Source organism: Cryptomeria japonica, chromosome 8, assembly GCF_030272615.1.
Source record: "Cryptomeria japonica chromosome 8, Sugi_1.0, whole genome shotgun sequence".
In the NCBI taxonomy this organism is placed as follows: Eukaryota; Viridiplantae; Streptophyta; class Pinopsida; order Cupressales; family Cupressaceae; genus Cryptomeria; species Cryptomeria japonica.
The window spans coordinates 672,196,861-672,222,549 of record NC_081412.1 but is presented as its reverse complement, the minus strand read 5'-3'; the positions used below and the strand labels follow the sequence as shown (position 1 = coordinate 672,222,549).

Genomic DNA, 25,689 nt, shown 5'->3' with positions numbered 1-25,689 from the left:
GCATCGGTATAGGGTTTTAGCAATAATGGTATATCGAGCAGTTTGGCAAATGAAGGTTTTACATTGGTTATTCAATTGGTTGGGAGGAAGGGTGTGATCACGAAGATAGGTGTAGAACTCACCGTACCATGGGGATTTGGAACTAACAAGGTGACATATCATCTCGGATTCGGGGATATCATAAGCGGGAATCTAAAGCTGTTCTACCAAGAACTCATAATGTGTTGAATTATGTGGAAGATCTAGGAGAGATGCGATGGTAGCCATAGCATCAGCTGCTTGATTCTGATCTCTGGGTATCTACTCAAAAGTGATATTAGTAAATGATGCCTCTAGATTGTCCACCATTTGCTTATATGGCATAAGTTTGTCATCCTTGGTCTAATATTCATCTGTGAATTGTCAGATGACCAATTGAGAGTCGCCATATATCTGTAACTATTTTAATTTCCATTGGATGGTGAGCCTGAGTCCAGTGATCAAGGCCTCATATTCTGCTATATTATTCATGCACGGAAATGTGAGCCTGTAAGATTTCAGGATGCTATCCCCTTGAGGGGTGATAAAGAGAATGCCTGCCCCTGAGCCATGCCTAGTGTATGAACCATCAAAGTATAGCTTCCATGGTTGTGCTTCTGTGAGCATGAATAGCTCTTCATCTGGAAAATTGGAAATGAGAGGATGATTATCTATGAGCAGTGCATCGGCCAACTGATCTGTAATAACTTGCCCTTTGATAGCCTTACGGTCCACATAGTCAATGTCGAATTCACTTAGAATCATTACCCATTTGGCCAATCGGCCAGTCAATGTTGCTTTTCTCAGTAAGTACTTTAGAGGATCAATCTTAGCAATGAGTTGAACCTTATGTGTCAATAGATAGTGCCTCAGTTTTGTTGCTACCAAGATTATTGCTAGGCAAGCTTGCTCAATAGGTGTGTAATTGAGTTCATAGCCGACCAGTGTGTGAGAGATGTAGTATATAGCACACTCTTTCCCTTCTGCATTGTGTTGAGCCAATAACACTCCCAATGTTGTAGTAGTAGCTAAAATATAGAGCAATAAAGGCTTACTCGGATTCGGCGGGATCAACAATGGTGTATTCATGAGATAGTCCTTAAGCATCTGGAATGCTTGTTGGCATCTGGCATCCCATTGAAAGTGGATGTTCTTGTGTAGCAGGTGTGTAAAAGGATGGCACTTATCTACCAATTGTGCAATGAATATTTGGATGGACTATAGCCATCCTTGTAATGTCCTCAGTTGACTGATGTTCTTTGGAGGTGGCATGTCCATTATTGCTTTGACCTTTGTTGGGTCGACCTCAATGCCTTTGTTGGAGACAATGTATCCTAGAAGCTTCATGGAGGTTACTCCAAAGACACATTTCTTTGGGTTGAGTCGAACATGATATTGTTCTAGTCTATCAAAGATTTTCTCCAATATATCTAGATGACCTTCTCTGGTGAGTGATTTTGCTAGTAAGTCATCCACATAATCTTCTATTATAGAATGCATCATGTCATGGAAGATTGTAGTCATTTCCCTTTGATAGGTTGCACCTGCATTCTTGAGACTGAAAGGCATTACATTCCAGCAGTGTTCATCTTTACAAGACTTAATTACTGATACCAGTTCAACCTGTGAAATTAAACATACCTCATTAGTGGCAAATATTTTTCTTGTCATCACTACATTGTTGTTATCCCCAATGATTTGATCTTTAGAATGATTCAATCTCACATACCTAGGAGTCTTCTAACTCTCTGTTTCTCTTCCCTATTCTTCACTTACTGTAGAATTCTCTGATGTTGCTGCAGTAACTAGTTCAACTCTCTATTCTGGTAAAAGTGCTACCAGTTCAGATATAATCATTTTCACTACCAGTTCCTTCTCATAAACTCGTATTTGACTTTTTCTCAGCTCATCTACTTTGACATTAGCACTCTCCAAAATTATCTGCAATCTCTTGTTATAACATCTAAATACTTTAATTTCATTGGAATAACCAATAAATTTTCCTTCATCTCTTCTAGGATCAGATTTACCAATATTATCATCTCTCCTGATATAACATTTACTACCAAAAATTTTGAAATACTTAAGAGTAGGTGTATTGCCAAACCATAATTCATAAGGTGTCTTACCAGTTTCTCCTTTTATATGTACTTTGTTCAATGTATAAAATATTGTACTTACTGCTTCTCTCTAGTAGATATGAGGTAGATTAGCTTCCATCACCATTTTTCTAGCAACATCCAAGATAGTTTTGTTCTTTCTTTCCACAACTTCATTCTGTCAAGGTTTCCGAGGAGAAGAAAATTGTCTTCTTATACCATAATTGTCACAAAAGTTATTAAACTCACCAGATGTGAATTATCCACCATGATCTAATCTCAAACATTTAATCTTCAATCATGTTTCAGTTTCCACTTTATCCTTAAAGATTTTAAACTTTTCAAATGCTTCATATTTTTCTCTCAAAAAAGTAACCCACATCATTCTAGAATAATCATCAATTATTAGCATGAAGTATCTATCACCATGAAAACTTTTAACTTTAGTAGGGCCACATAAATCAGTATGAATAAGATCAAGAACATCATTTGAGTTATCTTGTATACTCCTAAAAGAGGTTCTAACCTATTTACCCATTCGATACTATTTACACCGGATTATGGGGCTTCATAATCTTAGGTATATCCCTAACTGCCTTAGTTGAACTAATCTTCACAATGCAATCAAAATACACATGACACAGCCTTTTATGCCATAACCAACTCTCACCAATCTGTGTAATCAAACATGTTTTCTCACCGGAGTTCAAATGAAAGATATTACCTTTTGTCTATGTACCAGTTGCAATCTCCAAGCTAGATCTATTAATGATTTTGTATTTTCCATCCTTGAACTATAATTCAAACCTCTTATCTACCAATTGTCCTACACGCAAAGAATTATGCTTCAAACCTTCAACTTAATAAACATTATCAGTATTGTTCTTACCATCAAATGATATAGTTCCTTTTGCTTTGATCATACATGCCTTGTCATCTCCAAATCTAAGTAGTCCACCATCAAATTCTTTCAAAGATAGAAAATTCCCTTTATTTCCACTCATATGATGTGAACAACTACTCTTAATTACCCATTCATCCTTGTCCTCAATTTTAGCAGCAAGTGCCTTCTCTTCCGGTACATCTAGTGCTAGATCATCTTCCTTGATAACCAAGAATACGCATTCTTTCCGATTGCCAGATCGACTAGCAGAGTCTTATGTTGGTTCATCATCTAAATTAGTAATGCCTTCCTCATCCGCTATGTAGCATGATTTGTCTGTATTTTTTTTGAATCTATACTTGTTCTGATATCTAGGGTTAGGCTTAAATGATGATTTAACTCTTTCTTCAAATCTTGAATTCCTTTCAGGACATCTAGATGCAAAATGAACAATCTTATTACATGCAAAACATTTAAAATGTTCTTTTCCTTCATTCTTACTTCCTACCCATCTTTTTGCTACTCTTATAGAAAATAGTGCTTCAAGTTGCTCAAACTCATTATCTTCTCTCTTCTTATCTTCTCTCTTTTGCATATAAAGCTTTCAAGTATTTCTTAGCGATTGCAAATGTAGATGTATGAAAAGAAGGTTCAGTCTTCACAGCTCCAGAAGGTCCAAATTCCTCAAGCTCAAAAGTAGATAGTTTCCCAACCAAGGTATATTTGTTGACAGATATATTAGTCATTGTTCTCAGCTCATTGATAGCAGTAGCCTTTCTTTTGTAAGATGATGGTAGGGCTCTAAGGAATTTAGAAACAATTTCATCTTCACTCAAAGTTCCACCACAACATTGAATTTCCATAACAATATCAAGCTCCGTTTCTAGGTTTTCTGGAGCAAGATCACCAGATCCTGGATTATATGGTGTTACACCATTCTGAGTGATCTCCCAAATCTCCCTACCAAGACATCTCAGATGAGTCTGCATCTGAATCTTCCATACTGTGTAATTTATTCCATCAAGCCTTGGTATATCCCTTCTAAAGATAGTTCCTGAAGAACTAGATGAACTTGAACTATTAGTCTCCATAAGAACATCCTTGAGCAGTTAAGATTTCTATAGAGAGGACCAAAGCTCTGATACCAATTGTTAGACAATTCAGATAACCAAAAGAAAACTAAGAGGGGGGGGGTGAATCAGTTGTCACAGATTACCGGAAGCATTAACAATAAACAATAATACTAGAATAGTAGTTAATCCAATTAACCATAAACAATAATCACAAAATAAAATCCGTTCACACAACACCAAGAATTTTACATGGAAAACCCAGTAAAGGGAAAAACCACAGTGGGAAGCCCACCCACAATCAGATAATGCTTCTATAGTAAGTATGTGAATTAAAATGAAGGGGTTGCACTTGTAGGAAGGACAACAACCTAGACAACACTTCTCATCATAAAAGGAGTCTCACTGACTACATACAAATCCAAACTACAATCTAGAGAAGTGTTGAACTACAAAAGATAGCATATCCTATGCCAAAGTATAGTTTTGATTAAAGCTCAATATTGGACGACTAAATCCTCATACACCCAATTTGAACTCCAAGGATCGATCAAATCCTCTACCTGAATGATATTATATTATTCTCACATTACAACCCTTGACCATGACCTCTTACATTAACCATGATAATCTATAATGAGACCTTACATCTATATATACAAACCCTTGACCATAAACAATCACGTTGGCAACTAGACAATAAACCAATTACATAATTACAAATCATGTCAACCTAAGACCAAACAAATAATATCCAACACATAAGACATCCTGGAAATACATCAATAGGTCCTATCCATATGTTACATCAATGTCGGTCCATAACCTAGATAAATCGGGACCAAATATAGGTCCACATGCTTCAGTAATGATCTCCAAATGCCAAGTCTTGAACATGATCACCAAAAGCATCCTGAAACTCTATTTGAAGTGACACCAACATTACTTAGGCAATTTATTAAACATCTCCATGAAGAGCTCTGTCGATGAAACCCTCACCAAAACTAGAAACCAATCTTCTCAGCAAGCAGGATAACATCCAAATACCAGACCAAAACCAAATGATCAAGTATGAGTATAAGCATCATGAACAAGACAATTTCATTGCCAGATTATATCGGAGTTTACCAGATCATACCGGATCCAAGTAAACCAGAAAAATTCTCAACCTACCGGGACCAAAAGGGTGTTGGTAAAGCATCCAAATAGATAGTGTTGACATCAATGACAAAACATCAATGCAACACGTAATCAATTCCACCAAATGGCCAACAATATATATAAGAAATCACTTGATGATGAGATCATGATCATGGTTTATTTATGTTGATCATTTTTATATAGGTTGAGCACCCCAAAGAGCATGATATGGCTCAACACAACCTAAAGAATATGGTTTTAGAAGTGGAGGAACATGGAGGTGTGAATATCGAAGCTAAAGATAATGATCCCATGAAAGATGGTGATCATGAGCCACAAACCACAATTGAAAATGATGGTACAAATACATTGATCCATGACCCATTTAGTATTGGTGCAGCTGATCATGATGATCAAGATGACCTTGATGTTGTTCATGATTTACCTCTACTTGAGAAGGCATATGAGGCCCTTTACGAAGGCTCCCAGAAAACTCTTCTCTTTGTTGTATTATTGTTGGTGAACTTGAAGGTTATAAGTGGCTTATCCAACATAACAATCTCATGTATGTTAAGGTATGTCATATATGTCTTTATAGTTAATTAATAGTGAATCATGTCCCATTAATATTGTTTATATTAACAAATTATATTTTTTTGTTGTAGATTGATAGGTGAGTTTTTGTTACCACCATCAAATATTGTACCTCACTCATACTGAAAATTATATTGCATTATGAAAGATATTGGAATGGAGTATCAACCAATAGATGCTTGTCCCAATTGCTTTGTACTCTACCATGACTCCTCCATCCTTCAAATATCTATGCAAATCCTATTGATAGGTTGTAATCTCTAAAAATCATCATCATTCTTTGTTTTTTTATAATTTGAACGTCGTCGGAATTCTGACAAGAGAGAATGACATGTCCAACGGGCATGCTATATGCTCGATGAGATTGGCTCATTTGATGGGTGGCAAAAGACCGTCAGAATTTTGATGATAAATACTAACACGTCCGACGGACATGCTATATGCCCAATGACATTGGCTCGTTGGATGGGTGGCAGAATACTGTCAGAATTCTGACGAGAAAGACTAACACCTCCGACAGGAATGCTATATGTCCAACAACATTGGCTCATTGTAATGGTAGTCACGTTCACTATCAAAGGTTTCCTGGTGTCCATTGTAATTTCAATGACCTCGAGTAATGTCACAACATCCGACAACAAGTTTTCGATGATGCTTTTTTGTTGGTTGTCTGACGAAATGCAGTAAAAAATCTGATGAATTACCGTCTGAATTCAACCCCAATGTGTATGTGTGTGTGTGTGTGTGTGTAAATGTATATACATATATACATATATTTATACATATGCATAGATATATACATACACACACATGCAGTGTCATAAATTTTACACCTTTATTAGTGTGTCCAATTTCACACTTTCCTAGTACATATTTTAGTATCTCCCTTTCTGCTATGCATTATAGCACCTTTATTAATTTAAAAATATTATGGGTTTTATTCCACATTATTAAATCATCACATTCTTATTTCAGGCCTTAATTCTAGGTGTTCTCTTTATTTCTTCAATATCCTAATTTATCCTTAATCCTACCCTACTTTAAACTTTCAAAACATATTCTACATATCTATACATTATGCTTTGAGCCACTGAGTTGGAATTGGCTTTAGAACTTCATTATCTTTCATTCCTAAAAATTTGAAAAAATATTATCAGGACTAGGGTGAGCTACCACCATGGTCCCACACTTTATTCCTTGAATTTTGAGAGGATAATTAAGTAGTCTTATCTAATTCAAATCCTACTCCATGTGAAAATATATCAAATTAAGTTATCCTAAAGACAATTTCAATTATGAAATCCTTATATAAGGAATCCCTCTCAGTTCCTTTTCATAATCTTATCTTAGGCTTACTAATGGAGTAATTATAGGACAATTATCTAATTATTTATTAATTAGATCATTTAATTGTTTTTTCACATAAGCTAAATTTAGATGCTTTATTTTGTCTAGGTGTAGACACCTAAAATTGTCTTCTTTAATTAAATAAACATTTATTTATTTATTTATTCTATATCATAAGTCTTCTATTAATTAAATAAATCATTATGTTTTTAATTAATTCATTTAGTCTCTTTTAAGCCTTTTTCTTATTTAAATAAATATTTTTATTTATTTAAATTATCTCTTTCCCAAATTAAAGAGATATTTTATTTATTTAATTATCCCATTTCTTCTATTAATTAAATAAATAAAATATTTCTTTAATTAATTCATTAGCTTTTTCTTCTATGACACGTGTCAATTATCTCTTAAGCCTATCTTACCTACCCACTTTATTATTTTATTATTTCTTCTACCTACCCTTTCATCTTAGCCGACCATTTATCCTCTTGATCTTTTAATCTTATCCCTTATTTTCATAAAGTGTCATCTATATAAGAGGACAATCTCCTTCATTACCAACCCTAACAACTGCATCAATCAATCCTTCTTGTGATGAAGCTATCAACCATAATTTGTTCTTTTATTGAGCTCTTGTGCACACATAAAATCTGAGAGCAAATATATCAAACAAGATCAATGGAGATAGGAGACAATGGAGATTGAAACCCTACTTGTCATGTGGATGGTAATATTGTTTTATTTTGTTGTTTTTCGTGATCTTAGGTATCTTTATTGGTGCATGGTGGATGCTTTTCATTGTTAGGTTATAGTTTTGTTATTGATCCTTGTTAGTTTTTCATTATTGTTTTCATCATCATATTTTCACTATATACACTAGGTTTTATGCTTTTTTAGTTTGAATTCACTTAGAGGCACTTCTAGTTAGCTTTTATAGCTTGTAGTTGAGCTTAATTTAGCTCCTACTTTGCATTGCTTTAGTTCTTCTAATTTAAGATTAGGGAATCTCTTTCTTCCTATAAAGCAAGCCATTCGTTTATTTTAATTGTACCCTCCAATATTGTTCCTTTAATATTGAATCTTTAATTATTTTGTATAATATTACAGAATTCTCTAGTTGTTATAAAGGATACACTCTTTGCTTGATATCTTTTGTGTGACAAGTGTTTTGCTTGCAGATGATTCTTGGATCTTTTTGTTGATCATCCACTTGTACATGGTATCAAATTTTTTTTTGTCAAGTTCTTCTCTACATGCTTGATGGATCCAACTTGTTATGAACCCTATTTTTTTTGAGAGATCGTGAGTTTCAAGTCTACATTTTATGCATTTACCTTCCAAAATATCAACCACCTTTGAAAATCAATTGTGTGTCCAACTTTCCCATTGTTATTACTTACAAAATCCATAATTTTCCTTCTTTGATCACAATCAATTCATTAAATTAGCTAAAAAATGTTTCTTATCGTAGGTTACCACAATCCCGCAAGTACCATATTCTATAATGGCTAGGAGGCTACAGGATAACGATAAGGAAACAAAATATTAATATAACACACCATAGTTTCGCAAATATCAAACCTCAAAATAATCAAAGAGTTGCTGGATAGTGATGACAAGAAAAGGTGTTAACATAGTACACCACAATCTCACGAGTCATTGGCTTTGATATATTAAACATGTGGCGGTGTTGCTATAAGAATAAAGCTATTTCTTAATGATCACCGTGCTACTACAAGCCTAGATGGAATAAGATAAGTTTTCTAATTTGATAATTTCCGAAGATAAAGATCATGCCTAATTGATAGCTTGGAAAGTTGTAGATTTGTCAAAGTCCTTATCAGTGATTGACATTCCTTCATCTCTCCCTTTGCTTATTGTCTCTTTTCCACAAAAAAGGAGACTAGTTAACTTGTCTTCTAGTTTTTCCTGTACACCCAACACTTTTGGAGCTTTCTTTTCTCCACTCTCCTTGTTCATTTTCTTAAGTCTTGGTCATGAAGAGAAACACTCTTTAGGCTTTCCCCATATCACATTGTCATTGTCTAGATCTTCATACACATTATCCCATAGCATATTTAGTGATTTTGATGCATGGTTTCCTTCCCTTGTATTTTCATTCCCCTATAAATTAAATCATTGATTCTATGTGCATATATATCTCTTCATATCCTTATTTTGTAGCATGATATCCAGACTAATCCTAAACTAAAAAAAACCTTGGTCTTTCTACAAGCTCAACTGCAATCATATGAAGATAGAACTTAGGATTACGAACCTAATAGGAGTATTGACCTATCGAGGGACTATTGTTGTATTTTTTACTCTCACATTTTGGTGGTCTATGTATTGAATTCTAGAAGGTTTTTGTAGTCCCTATCATGGGTCTAGAGCTTTGTTTAATGCAAAATATTCATCTGTCATCACCATCATTGAATTGGATTGAATTGTTCATGACTTACCCTCTCAAAAATAGTAAGGTGAGGATGACCAAAGAAACATATATTTTGTTTCTAATTTGTCTATAGATCTAGTAAATTTTGATCGGGAATGCTCGATATGTTCTTTAAGACTAACAATGTGATCATTTAATTACTCAAAACTCTTGTAATCATGAAATTTTTTCATTTAATACATACTACTCTTTATAATTGCTTTGTAAATTTTATCTCTTATTGTGATTCCGGTCATTTCAAAAATCAAAATTAGAAAAAAACGACTAATAATAGATTATGACTTATACCGCTCAACCTAAACATCCTCACTATTAAATTTACCATGAAAGAAATTAAGTAGGGAATTAATAATGGCCTCTACTTGGTAAGAGGAAGAGAAAGTAGGGATTAAATAAACATTAAATGTGAGCATAGAACGATGAGTTGAAACCACAAGGAAGCAACGAGAGGCATGATACAAGAAAGTACATGCAAGATTCGGTTTTACTTCATTTGATGGGTGACATACGTCTTTTTATATGTCATAAAAGATTGCATAGAACATACACATATTATAAATATTATTTTAATTTATTTCGAGTCATTTTATTTTGTTTATAGATTTATTTTATAGTTTATTTTTTATATTGTTTAATAATTATTTTATTTTATTTTAAAATTATTTTAGAATGGTTTATTTGTATTTATGAAATGTTATTTATTATTTTTATTTAAATATATTTAAAATTTTAAAATTGTTTATTTTTATATTGTTGGGAAGGATTCTTGTTCAGGACCTCCTCCTAGTATCGTCACCACTACTCCCTTGATCGTGAACCTATCTCCTAAATTGTTTAAATAAATCGATGATAACTGCGTGATTGAAGTTATTCATGCTAACACTATGGATATTAATAATACTTTAGGCTCCTCGCTCCACTGTTTTCTTGAGGCAGAACTATCTTGGATGAGTAGTAGGGAAGTTGGCACTCACTCAGCTCTTACTTCAGGAACTGAACATGAGTACCAACTTGAATCTAGTGAGGAAGAGGATGATCTCATTGAGAACACTTCCAATGCCAAACGAAAAGGAAGACCTAAAGGGGCCAAAAAAAAGGGTCCGTTGAATAAAAAGAAGATGGGAGAGAAGAATGGTCTCCCAAGTGGTAACTTTTAACTATCTTGTTCCCCATTAAGTGCATATCTTGGAACATTAGAGGTTAGGAGACACCAGACAGAAAACAAGTTGTTAAAAGGTTCCTTGACTCTCATAGGGACACAGATTTTTTAATGCTGCAAGAGGTGAAAGCTGTCAACTTCGCTTTTGAGGTCACTCTTGACTTCATCTGGAAAGATGCTATCAAAATATGCTCAGACCACCCCAGAGGTAAGGGTGGGGTTGGCCTTCTTATTAATCCTAAATGGACTAATCACATAACTAATAGAGGGACCTCCCATGTAATAGAGCCATTTGGATTTCTGTTGACCTAAAAGGAACTCTTTTTGTCATTTGTTCTATATATGCTCCAAATGATTACAAGGATGCGATTATTCTCTGGACTTGGTTGGGGACCCTTCCTGATATACCCTGGATCATTGCTGAAGACTTTAATATGATTGAGAACAAGGATGATAAAATCAGGGGAATTCCATTTGAATGGAAGAGCTCTGAAAAATTACATTGGGATAGAATGAAACACCAAAAATTGCTATTTGATCCTTTGGAGGGTACTAAAAATGATACTTCTAGCTTATGGTACACCTGATGCAACTACCAAAAGGGTGCTAATAGGATTTATTCTAGACTTGATCGCTTCTATGCCAACCAAGATTGTTTTTCCTTCTCGCCCAATGATTATGGTAATAATGTGGGTGTGTGTCCCATGACTTTATCTAATCACCATCCCATACTTGCTTACCTTAGCTAATTATAGGACCAGTAATAAAAAGTTTATCCTCAACACTAGCTTGCTGAAGGATCAAGATGCCTTGGTGGCTATAAATCTGGTTAGGCTCCTTAATATCCAGAACAATCACCTCTCCTCCCACATTGATAGATGGAATTACAATGTTAATTCTTGGCAAAAAATCCTCTAGACTATTGGCCAACAGAAAGACAAGGAATACAAGTTTTTAGAAAAAAATTAACTAATCACCTGCATAAAGTTGAACAGGATGTCCAAGGCAACCCCTCCTGCATTTACCTTGCTACCCGAGTTGCCCAACCTCGTGATGCCCTTAGGAAGCATCAACAGGTTAAAATCCGGGGGGGCATGATTAGGGCTCGTAGCCAATGGCTGAAATTTGGGGATAAAGGATCGAAGTTGTTTTTCAACTTTCTCAAACATAAACAAACTCAAGAAAAAATTGATAGACTTGTTGTGAATAATGAAAAAATTGTTGATCTAAATAATATTAGAGATGATTTTGAGATGTTTTATAAAGCCCTCCATGGTGTTAGGCTGCCTGATGACTCCACTCTGCTTAACATCCAATTTGCGGATGACACCTCGCTCTTCCTTGAGCTTACTAACCAAAACATTGATTCTCTCAGCTAAAAACTTGTGATCTTTGGTGAGATATCTGGAGCACGTATATCCCAATCCAAATCCATATTACTCGGTTGGAAAGATGAGCCCCCTAATTGGCTTAAACTGTTTGATTATCAATGGAGAGGCCCCAACAAAATTGTTCGGTACCTTGGTATACCCTTCTCCATTTCCCCCTCCCTTAAGGATATGTGGCTTTGGGTGAGGGAAAAGATCAATAAAAAACTCAATAGGTGGAATAATAGACACCTCTCCTTGGCTAGTAGAATACAGGTTTGCCAAAAAATTCTCTCCTTTTATAGTATCTACTACTCCTCATCTTGGATGTTTAGTAATTATCAAATCCTTGACTTACAAAAGGCTGTTAGACAGTTCCTCTGGTCTGAGGGCAAAGGAAGTAAAAAATTGCATGTTGTTAAGTGGAAGTGGTGTCACATTGACAAAAAGATCGGTGGCCTTGGTTTGAAAGATCTTAAAATCCAAGGCATTGCTTTCGCTGCGAAATGGATATTCTATGTGTTGGAGGGACAGATCCTTGGAAGATCCTAGTTAGAAACAATATTCAAAATGCGGTTCCTAAGAAAGCTAAGTTGTGGAAGGGTCTTCCCTTTAGTGACCTTGGGGCTGGCAACTTCCCTATCTTGGTCCAGGGTACTTGTGTCTTCAAATCTATCTGGAATGCATGGCAGCGTGTTAGGAGGCTTATTGTTAATGCTAATGTTAGCAGCAATAATTTCTTGCATGGGGAAAGGTCAATTTGGTGGAACCTCTACCATACTTCTAAACCTCTGGTTCTTACTCAAGGTTGTTCTGCCAAACTTTGGGCTAGCTAAAATACCTTATGGACATTCTTGAATGTAATGACTTAATAAACTGGGAGGACCTCAGCTCTAAATTTGATCTTCTTGCTTCCCAAAAATGAACCTATAACATGATCAAAAGCGCTTGTGTTGTCCTCTCCTTGCCTATTATTTCCCATGTGGATTCTCATGGGTTTCTTTCCTTCAAGTGGCATGATGGCTCTTTCCGGACTAAAGTCAAGGCCCACTCTATATACAATTTACTCACCTATGATGACTCCGCTGTCAAACATGCTAATCTGAACTGGTACTCTAATTTGAACTAATCTTCCTTGCAGAAATTTTTTGGTAGACTGTAGAAGAGCCCTATCCCTCCCAAAATCCAATGCTTCAAATGGCAACTTATCTTAGATAGACTTCCAACTAAGAAGGTTACCAAGAGTATTGAACTCTGCTCTATCTGTAGAGTCCCCGAGACCAATAGACACATATTTTTTGATTTCTCTGTGGCTAAAGAGGTCTGCTTACTTTTTGGTATATACATTCCTGTGATTGTGGATGTTTTAGAAATTATTTCTGGTACCATTGTTTTAACTTGTACACAATCTGGATCTGGGGACGTTTGGCAACTTAGTGAAATATGGTAATCGTAGATCAATTAATCGTTAACCATTTTTCAGCGGATTCACCCTTAATTAGAAACTATTCACAGAGCTTGTAAAGTGTATTGAAAAGTACCTATGCACCTATAATCAGAAGCTATGAGAGAATTTAATCTCTTTCTCTCTATGAAAGAACACATGTTTTAAAGGGTATTGAAAAACGCATAGTTAACACAGATTTTGCAAAAAAATTACATTTGTACGACATAGTTAAAGGGTATTGAAAAATGCATAGTTAATCAGAAGCTACGAGAAAATTTAATCTCTTTTTCTGTATGACAGATAGCAGAAGCTACGAGAAAATTTAATCTCTTTTTCTGTATGACAGATAACAGATCTTTTAAAAAGGCATAGGTAAGAGAAAGATTGCGTACCCATAATAACATCACCATTTGGGGCACTGTTGGAAAGTCTCGATTCCATCTCTCACAGCTAAACAGAGCCGATTTCTTGAGAACAAACAGGGGTTTCCGCACTGAAAAGGGGAGGAAAGGCTAACAAGTACATATGCACTGAAATTTTGAGCGTGATTACTAATTAATTAAAAATAAAAAAATATTATATTTTAATTTTTAATAAATTAATAAAAAGTCAAATGTGCTCTCTATACTGTATACAAAAGAAGGAAGTATCCAGGAAAAAGAAATCTAATAAGGATTTTTTTTTTATTTTTAATAAATTAATAAAAAAGTCAATGGTGCTTTCTATATTATATTTTTATAAGATTGTAAAAATATAACATAAATAATTTTTAAAACAACAAGTGTCGCATAGCCACCAATACTTGCTTCCTAGTAACGTCAAAGAAGTATTTTTTTGTTTGATTTAGTTGATAAATTCAACAATAATATAATATTAATTAATTATTAAAAATATGTTAAATTATAAAATATTAAAATATAATATTTTTAAAAATCATATTACAAATAAAGAATACCTTTGTGTAATGAGAGGAATGATATTTAAAAATCCTATTATAAAAAATAAAAAATTATTTGATATAATTGATAAATTCAACAATACCAAAAATATAATATAATATTCATTAAATATTAAAAATATGTTAAATTATAAAATATTAAAATATAATATTTTCAAAAATCATATTACAAATTAAGAATACATGTGTGTAATGAAAGGAATGGTATTTAATATCTAATATTAAATAATAAATGATAAAATATATCATTTATCATTTAATATTAGATGTATTTTAAGAATCATACTACAAATAAAGAATACCTTTGTGTAATGAGAGGAATGGTATTTAATGAACAAGACCAAATCCTCTATTTACTTTTCTAACACCCCTTTTGGTACAAATGATAGTAATATATAGGTAGCAATTGCACCTTAGTGTGCAATGGGTACTAAGAAAAGATGTGGAAGGTAGGTTAGAAAAAAATTGGTTTATTTTCTACATACATGAGGCCAATTGGTAGGCCATTTACAAAATGATTTTGTTTGGTCTAAATGGAGAAGTGATATTTTCAAATCAATTATGCATCCACTTTGATGGATTAAAAAATGACTAAAACAAAACCTATAAAGATAGAGGGGGAGAGAGGGAGAGAGAGATGAGACAACAAGATGGATAGATAGAAGGATACATATGTAGATATAGAGAGCATAGAGGAAGATAGAGGTAGAGATGAAGATAGAGGGAGAGAGGAAGAGGGAGAGAAATAGATAGATTAGGTATAGGGAAACATAGAGATACAAATAAAGGAGGAGTGAGAAGTGAGAAGTGAGTGTTGGGAAGGACGTATAGGGAGATAGAGATGGAGGGGTAAGAGTGAGAGATAAAGGTGACAAAGACAAGTAAGAAAGAGATGTATAGAGTGAGATAGATAGATAGATAGAGGGGGTGAGATTATATGAGTGATAAATAGATAAATAGATAGAGAGGGAGGGAGCAGGAAAGGGGGAGAGAGAGATAGTGGGAGGAGACAAAAATAGAGATTTAGAAAGAGGGGTTTATAGTGTGTGTGTGTGTGTGTGTGTGTGTGTGTGTGTGTGTGTGTGTGTGTGTGTGTGTGAGAGAGAGAGAGAGAGAGAGAGAGAGAGAGGATGAACTTGAGTGTGAGATAAATAATGTGATAGAGGTGAGAGAAATAAAATGTGTGTGAGTGAGTGAGATACATATAGAGATTGAGATAGGAGGGAGTAAAAAGAAGTGTGTGCTAGTGAAAGAGATGTGGAGATAGTGATAGAGAGGGAGAAGGAGGGAGGGAGATAAAGAAAGAGATGATAGAGAAGTAGAGAGATATAGAAAGGAGTGAGAGGGAGAAAGGGAGAAAGGGAGAGGTAGGGATAGAAAGAGAGAGACATTGAGAGATGTATGTAGTTGAAAAAATGGATGGGGATGAGGGAGAAAGATATATAAGGGAGAAGTAAGGAGAGAGAAATAAACACCTGAAACTATTTTTCTTCTCCCATCAATTTTTTAGCATTTTCTTCTCTAGATTAAATCATTGGTTTCTCTTTATGGTTGCTATCATGAGTTAGTGAATTTTTATAGACAAGATAAACCTCAAATGTGCTATGAGAGAACTAAGGTGTAAATTTAATATTTATTATTTAATGAAATATTTTGTATGTGAAATGCATACTATAATTATATTAAGTGTTATATGACTAATCACCTATTTGAATATTTCTTCTAAATTTGTATAGATTAATTTAAAATAATATCATAATTTAATATAGATTAGTTTAAATTAAATAATTATATTATATATAATTCAATTTATAATATATAAAAATATTATATACTAGTTTTTGATTAGGATAAACAAGTTTTGAAGGGGCCCAAAAACACTTTACAATCAATTAGATGCCACCTAAGAAAGATCAATACTACTTGGCAGTGAACCATAGTTTTTTAAAAAGGACCTGAAACCTTTTGGACTTATGGGCAACCAACACCTAAAACCCAAAGGTTTCACAATGCATAAACAAGAAAACTAGGAAGCCACAACCTACCATACGCCAACCAACTATCAAAAGATAAACATTACAGGATATGCTGGCACAAACATAAGGACTAAGTCAACAAACAATGGTCCATAAGAAAATCAGAGAACGAGGGATTTTCAGGAAACCTTTACCAACAAGAAGTGTTTTCCCAAGCTCCCTCAACCTGTAATAGAGTCTCTGGGCCATAAAAAACCACGACGCCCAATCCTAACAAAAAAATAAAACCGGCCAAACTGGGCCCTTGAAAACTGCTAGCATCCAGTCTGTCCCTACAAGAATTAAAAAATTGAGGGTTTTTCCAAGCTCCCTCAACCATGATAATGGGTATAACAAGTCTCCCACAATTAGAAGTAGGGTTTTTCCAGGATCCCTCAACCTTGCGCGTGGGTTTTACAAGGTTCCCACAACTTGAGGTAGGGTTTTTCTAGGCTCCCTCAACCTTGAGCGAGGGTTTTCCAAGGCTCCCACAACCTCAAACAATGGAATTTTAAGATGCTCCCTAGACCTTGATCTTGAGACTAAACAGAGCAGCACACATAATATCCTCCAATATCCCCATCTTAATAGGGGAAGGAGAAGGAGGAACAAAAAGAAGATCATCCTTTGTTCTCCAACAATTAAAAAATAATGCACAAAAACCCCTCCGATGATATATTACATCATCAACAACAACTCCTAACTCCACTTCAATAGGAGAAGGGAAAACTCTAGCACTATCCCCAAACAAAATCTCCAACTTGAAAATCAACACAATGGTAATAGGCATGGAACCCATAAATAAATCCATGAAACTGAGCTTTACCTTACCACAGAGGATCTCCACCTCAATAGGAAATGCAAGAAAAAATACATCACAAAAGCTAGCATAAGCTCCCTTAAAATCAAGAATCGGGACTTCCTTGGTCCCCCAAAAGAAAACCCATGCAAATTTGATAGCATCCAACTCCACCTCAAAAGGAGAAGGGACAACTCTAGCTACATCCATCTTCCCCTCAATAGAAAACAAGATTACATCCATAGGAAAGACCAGAGAAGCTGAAAGATGCATAAAATGAAGCATGAGAAACATAGCCATGGAAGCAATATGAGGGAGTACAACAAAATCCACAACACAAGGGCAGGAAGGAACCAAGAAATAAACCCAGAGAAAGATAGACCCGCTCCACCAAAGGCATCTCAAAAATAAAGAGCACTAAAAACACCAGAAAACCCTCTAATAGACAACTCGCATAGGAACTCCAGCAGCATGAGCAAGGAGAAGAAAATCCCATAACCTAAGTTGGGCAGTGCAACAACCATACCCCAGCAAAATCCACGAGATAAAAGAAACCACAAATCCCCAACATCAAAAGAAAAGTAGCGGTTCAGAAACAACAGTGCATACCAACCTCACCAATAGCGGTAGCAACAAATGAATGCCTCTCTCTAAAGCTCCATCCTAACACCCCACCATACAACTCGAACAACCCACAATATAAAACTGCACGAGAACTCGAAATGCCACAACATCCAAGCACATCAAGCAGACCAACAACCACACACAGAAAGAGGGGGCAACAACACCATTTGCAACCCTAAACAACCTTCTCCAACACCACCCGAACCCAAAGAAACCCTCCAACCAAGCGCATACGAAAGGCAAATGTTAGCATAGGGGAAAGGACTAGTCCTCATCATCATCGCCAGAATCTTCCTCTCCACCTTCAGCTTCATTAGAATCTTTTTTTATTTTGTTGTTATGATCCTAAAATATTATATACTAGTTACTACATATTTATATTTTAATTATTTTTATACAATGTAATATACAATTATAAAATTTATATTATATAAATATTTATTTTATTGTTAAAACCATTATTGATTATAATGACTAAGTAATTCTTCTTATTTGTATAGATTAATTTAAAATAATATTATAATTTAAGACACACACACATATATTAGGTCAAATTTAAAATATAAATTATGTAATATAAAATAATAATATAATTATAAGAATTATTATATATAAAAATAATTATAATTAACATAATTTTTCTTTATAATTGTGATACTATTAATACAAGGCCTATTATGTCTAAAGGTGAATAGTGATGAGATTATGGCAAAAAACTATCACACAAGCCTATTGACTGAAAAAGAGTTATTTTGAGTGAATCAAAATATCAAACTTATAATACTAATTTTTTAAAATAAATTTAGTAATTTACATTATGCAAAATATACAATAATGAAATACAATTTGTAGTCTCTAACATAGAAATTAATTATTAAATATATATTACTATACAAATCCAAAAATATATTATTAAATATATATTATTGGCTCATGCCTTGGGAATAGCTTGTCTAGCATGTACAGATCCCAAAAATCCAACCAAACTTAGGGCTAAAGTCATTTAAACGTTTGATGGAGTACCGCTAGGTCTCATGGACAAAAAATACAAGTGTCCAACAAAGTTATACTTTTGATATACATGTAAACAGGCTCAATTTTAACAAGTTACTATTACTTTTTTGTTTACAATTGTAATTTGTTAACTTTGTTGCAATGGAGTATCTACCGTGATAATATTTATAGCTAAAGTATTATGTATTAATATCTATTAAAATTTTTATTTAAAAAACAAAAAAAATCAGTAAAAAATTAATTTAGACAATTAAAAGAAAAAATTTCTTGTTGGAATGGAAACATCTACAAGTTTTATTATAAATATAAATATATTGTGTAAAATAAATTTTCTATTAGAAAAAATATTTATTATTTAATGAAGTTTATTTTTTTTAGAAATTTTTTATATGAAAATAGAAATTAAATCCAATCTTATATTCTAATAGTATTAAATATTGATATTGAAAATAAAATAATATAAATTTCATTTTAAAAAATTAAACTTACATCTAACATCATCCCTATCACATATTAAAATTTGATACTAACAATGACTACATATAATTAATCAAAAATTATAAATTAAATATAATATCACGATGCTAATGTTGTTAAATACTATAAAACATTTAGTTCAGAAATAAGTGAAAAGGCAGGTATGTTCAAACTGTTTGGGATACGCGTGAGAAAATCAAGGAAACATCACTTACATCAGAAATTAAATAATGCATAGAAGAAGTGGTAGATGGATATTTTTACGCTGAAAAAACCTTTATAATTCATTGTCTGTCTATTGTGCTAATGCAAGTAAGTTGATATCTTGAATTTATCTAACAATATTTGAATGAAATATATTATTTGTTGTGAAAAGTAACCAATCATGTAATGCCACATCAGCTATATAAGTATTGGAACCCTCTTACCACACAATCAAGACAATAAAATTTCCTCAAAAAATTTCCTGCACAAAATTGATGTCTCACTTATCTTAAATTCTTAAAAATTTACATTAGACCCTAATCATACATGCAAGAGAGCATCCAAAGCCTAACAAACAACTCATCTACAATCATCATCATCATCCTAATGACATTGACATGACCATCTTCTTCAACTAAATATAAATTGACCCATTTAGTCGGTGGCGTAATTGACGGGTACTCATCGGCTAAGAATAAGCCTTCAAACTCGTAGGTCGTCAAAGGGGATGAGCTTTGACGACCGCCCCTAGTTAGTAAAAAAATCGTTTTAACTTTCCAAAGTCTTTTTCAACTTTCAACTCAGGTAGACATGCTGTCACACAAACTTTGCTCTCTTTTCAACGACGTAACACAAATTTCGAAATATGACACGCGAAGATTCACTCCAAAGTTCTTGGAACGCACGCCACAGAGCTCGGATTCAAAGTCCACCGTTCTACGCCTACCCTAATTTCACCTACACAGCAAAACCCCAAAACAAAAGAAAACCCTGATTATTTGATATAATTGATAAAGTCAACCATACCAAAAATATAATATAATATTTATTAAATATTAAAAATATGTTAAATTATAAAAAATATTATAATATAATATTTTAAAAAATCATATTACAAATAAAGAATATTTTTGTGTAATGAGAGGAATGGTATCTTAAAATATAATATTTAAAAATCATATTATAAAAAATGAAAAATTATTTGATATAATTGATAGATTCAAGAATACCAAAAATATAATATAATATCTATTAAATATTAAAAATATGAAATTATAAAATATTAAAACATAATATTTTGAAAACTTTTATAACAAACAAAGAATACCTTTGTGTAATGAAAGAAATGGTATTTAATATCTAATATTAAATGATGAAATGATAAAATATATCATTTATCGTTTAATTAGGTGGAAGAAGTCTCCTTACATAAACTGGACAACCTCTCATTTAAAATTAGCTTACATATATTTGATTTTAATCAAATATATATATAATACGCTGAGAGATATCTTCTAGAGGCGCCTATTAGAGTGGGTACATGATAAAAATAGGCGCCTCCAGAAGATATCTCTCGACGTATTATATATATATTTGATTAAGCTAGTAGCAGTCGCGGTGCAACATGGGAAACGATAAAAAATTCAAAATAGAACTATATAATATTATATTATTATTATTATTATTATTATTATTATTATTATTTATTTGTTTATGGAATAATATTATAATATATTATTACTAATTTATATTGTTTTGATTATTATGATATTATTTTATAATTTATTGAAAATAATATTCATAATATAAATTTTAAATATTTTAAATGTATTATATTATTATTTTAAATTATTGTTAGTTATAATATTATTTTTATAGTTTTATTAGTAATATTATATTAATATAATGCTATACGATAAGTATAATACTATTATATTCTTATTTTTAAACTGTAATATTGTTGTATAGTTATTAAGTGTATAATATCAGGGTCAGGGTTTATAACTTGGTTAGAGTTAGGGTTACGATTATAGTTAGGGGTGGGACTATGGTTATACATAAGATTATGATCATGATAGAATAAAAATTATGTGGGCTTTAGTTGAAGATTAGGGTTAGGGTTAGGGCTAATATCATAGTCAGGTTTATGCTTAGGATTAGGGTTTGCATTAGAGATATAATTATAATGAGGGTTAGGGTTATAGTTATAATGAGAGTTAGTATTGTACTTAGGATTAGGGTTAGGGTTGGGGTGAGGGTTACGATCTGAATTAATCTTAGTGATTGTAATTAGGGTTAAGGTTAAGATTAGGGTTAGCGTTAGAATTAGGGTTAGGGTTTAGGGTTATAATTATAATTAGGGTTAGGGTTATATAGCTAGGATTATAAGGTTATATATAATTAATAATTAGATATAAAGTTAGGTTAAAGATTATAATTAATAATTAGATATAAAGTTAGGTTTTGGGTCATTATTAGGTTAGGGTTAGGGTTAGGGTCTAGATTAGAGGGAATTATAGTATTATAGATAGAATAATAGTTATATTTGGTTTTAGTTATCTATTAGAGTTGTTATTTTAGGATAATGCTTGGGGTAAGGGTTGAGGTTCAATTAGAATTAATATTAGCATTAGGGATAGGGTTTAATTAGGATTAGGGCTAGCATTACAACTAAATTAAGGTTAGAGTTAGTGTTATGACTCAAGAAGGGTAAGGATTTAAGAATAAAGAACGTTGTTAGGTTTTCAGCTATATATTAGAGATTCGTTTGAAGGTTAGTTTTTGAATTTAATTAGGGTTAGGGTTTAAAATTACATCATAGTTAGGATTAGGGTTTACATCATGTTTGGAATTATGAATAGGGTTAGGGTGTACATCATGGTAAGGGTTAGGTTTAGGGTTATTTTTTAAGGAAAAAACTATCCAACCCTTAGGTTGCACCAAGATATTAATACCCTTTATATATTATTAATACATTGTAATATATGATTGGTGCACCTAAGGGCTATATACGCATTCCCTAATTTTAGAGTTAGGGTTTAGGGTTATGATTAGGTTAGGTTAGGGTTAGGGTTAGGGTTAGGGTTAGGGTTAGGGTTATGATTAAGGGAATGGTTTAGAGTTGTGGCTAGGACTATGGTAAAGGTTATGGTTTAGATCATCATTCAGGTTAGTGTTAGGGTTAACATTAGTATCACAGCTAGGGTTATGGTTTATATCATGGTTAGTGTTAGGATTCTTGTTAGTATTTACATCATGGTTACGATTAGGTTTAGGGTCAATGTTATGATTAGGATTTGCATCATGATTAGAGTTATTGTTACGATTATGGATAGGATCGGGGCTTAGGATTATGGTTATGTTTAAGATTTGAGTCATGGTAAGGGTTAGGGTTATGGTTTGGGATAGGGTATAAAATTAGGATTAGGATGATAGTTAGTGTTTACATTATTATTCAGATTAGGGTTAGTTTTAGGGTTTGTGTTATGGTTAGGTTTAAGGTTATAATTAAGGTTATTGCTAGGGTTTAATTTTCCATCACCCATGTTAACTTGGAAGTTATCTTTGTGAATAAAATTAGACACTGATCAACAAATAAAGATAAAGAATGACATAATTTCTTTTATGTCTAGCTACAATATTATTTTTATTCTTTTATTTAATTAGGTAACATAAGCTACCATGGTTAGGACATGTGCACTAAGTTCTATATCTTTCTTATATTTACTACACTCTTGATCTTTTTACAAACAAAACTTTGAAACATCTATTTTATAAGAAATAACTTGCTTTATCTAAACTTGTATTCTATATTTAATATGTAACTAATATATATTATTCACATTAATAACTTCAATAAAATATAAGGATCCTAATGTTTTAAAACAATTAAAGCACATATTATGGTATTCATATTCTAATCTATATTTTTTTTGGCATAAATCAACTAACTTTAAATAATATCCTTTTATTTGTTTCTAAAATTAAACTCAATTGTGTTTTTTTAATTTTTTAAATGAATCAACAATTAGTTTTACAATAAATTTTAAAATAAAATCTTTCTAAAAATTTGTAGATATATTAACAACATTTCTATTCTATTTTCCTTTTTGCATGCAAATCACTACAAATTCTAAAATAAAAAATGAATCATCAATCAATTTTGATATAAATTTAAAACTAAAATCTAGATTTAAATGGAAACTTTCTATATTTTCTAGATATATCAACAACATTTCTATCCTATTTTGTATTATTGCATGCAAATCACTACAAATTCTAAAATAAAAAATGAATCATCAATCAATTTTGATATAAATTTAAAACTAAAATCTAGATTTATATGGAAACTTTCTATATTTTCTAGATATATCAACAACATTTCTATTGTATTTTGTATTTTTGCATGCAAATCATTTCAAAATCTGAAATTAAACTAATTTCTATTTTTTTAATTATTAAATGAATGAACACTTAATTTTAGAAATATATAATTTCTATTCAATTAGGGTTGGAGTTACTGTTAATATTTGATCCTAACCCTAATAACTATTATGTCAATTCAACATAGAGAAAACAATGATTGCAAAAATGAAATTGTTGAATAAAAAACTTTATTTTAGAATGTGAATCTTATAGTAACATTTGAATTTATTACATTTATATTTTTTTTAAACTTAAATAATACATTTCCTCTTTCCATGTTAGTCTTTCTAAAGCACATTGCATGTAAATTAATACCATATAATAGAAAACAAGACACATGATCACTTAAAATATAACAATAATTAAACCCTAACTCTATCCCTAATTTAATATTAATTCTAAATTTAACTAACGGCTACCTTTTATTCTAATTCTAGCCCTAAACCTAATTTAACTATTTTGATCAAATTTTCACAATCCATAACTAAATCAGTAAGTTGTTTCTAGATTTGATTTTCTAATTCTAATCTTAAATATAATTATAACCTATTAAGTATTCATATTGTTTATTATATCATTTGTACCTACATTATCAATATTTGACACCTTCTTATGCATAACTCCATCTTTGATGGTCTTTTATTTAACTTAATATAATACACTTAAAACAAATATTTAGAAAAATTTAAATATTGATAAATATGAATTTTAAACGTCTACCACACATCAAATCTTGAATTTTTTGTGCAAGGTATAATAGTTTACATCCCAAATAACTTTAAGCCTCTTCTTAAATAAGGAGCCAAAACTTAAAATAATATCCCTACAAAAGTGTAACATGCTTTTTCCCATGGTTGTATTCCATGTGCCAGTTTTAACATATGGCTATCATGTGTTAGGAAGAGATCACTTTTCCCTAATTACAAAGAATTATAAAAAACAAATCATGTCCTTGACTTTAGCTGCGGAATAAAGAAATGTGGTTGCATGGAATGCCAAAATAATCTTAGTAACAGTCTTTTAGCAGAATATTTAGCAGAGTGTACAGAAAAAATATTAGATACCCTAACATACGATAATGACAATTAGCTCTTTTTCTTCCCCGCAACCTACTATGGGTGAGATAAATTATCTGTCTAAGATCAAACATCCATTAGGGATAAAAAGAAGAACAAAACAAAATCCACAAGAATTTAGTGAGATACATTCATCAATGGTTAAAAAGAAAAACAGTGAAAAGGAAAAAGAAACATACCGTGCTGCTGTAGAACCATGTCAAGAATGGTGGGATCGGCGGAAACAATAAAACCGAAGCCTTTGGTGCAGCCAGTCATGTGATCAGTCATTATATGTCTTTGAAAACTTGTCGTAGTGGAAAAAATACTCTGCAATGTAAACTACTCATCTCCTATATCCCCCAATGAGCTACTTTTTGTGATCAGAATCAGGAAATTTGAAAACTACCTGTATATAATAGCAATCCTGGCTGATGCGACGATGGAATGCTACTAAAAGGTAACCATAACAAACTAAATATTGTCACTATACAAAGCGAAGTAGGCGATTAGAGGCAGTGAAAGATGCATCCATTCAAGTGAAAGAAACTTCAGACTTAATCAAATGACATATGGATGGGCGGGAAGAAATAGAGGCCTAGAGAGACCTTGGATTCTCTTGCAGCAAAGCAAGGCTTTTCATTAGGACTGTAATAATTTGCTTTGTCCAAATTAATTGTTTGTCCATACGATCCTACCAGACAAAAAAACATATGATCCCAAGGCTTTTCATTAGAACTGTAATAAATTGCTTTGTC

The 25,689-nt window shown here is 32.5% G+C and overlaps 1 pseudogene; it reads right to left on the bottom strand.

The window, feature by feature from the left end:
• LOC131075225 (F-box protein SKP2A-like) overlaps positions 1 to 25,222 on the bottom strand; it is a 44,914-nt pseudogene extending 19,692 nt beyond the window's left edge.
• Positions 25,223 to 25,689: the final 467 nt, after the last annotated feature.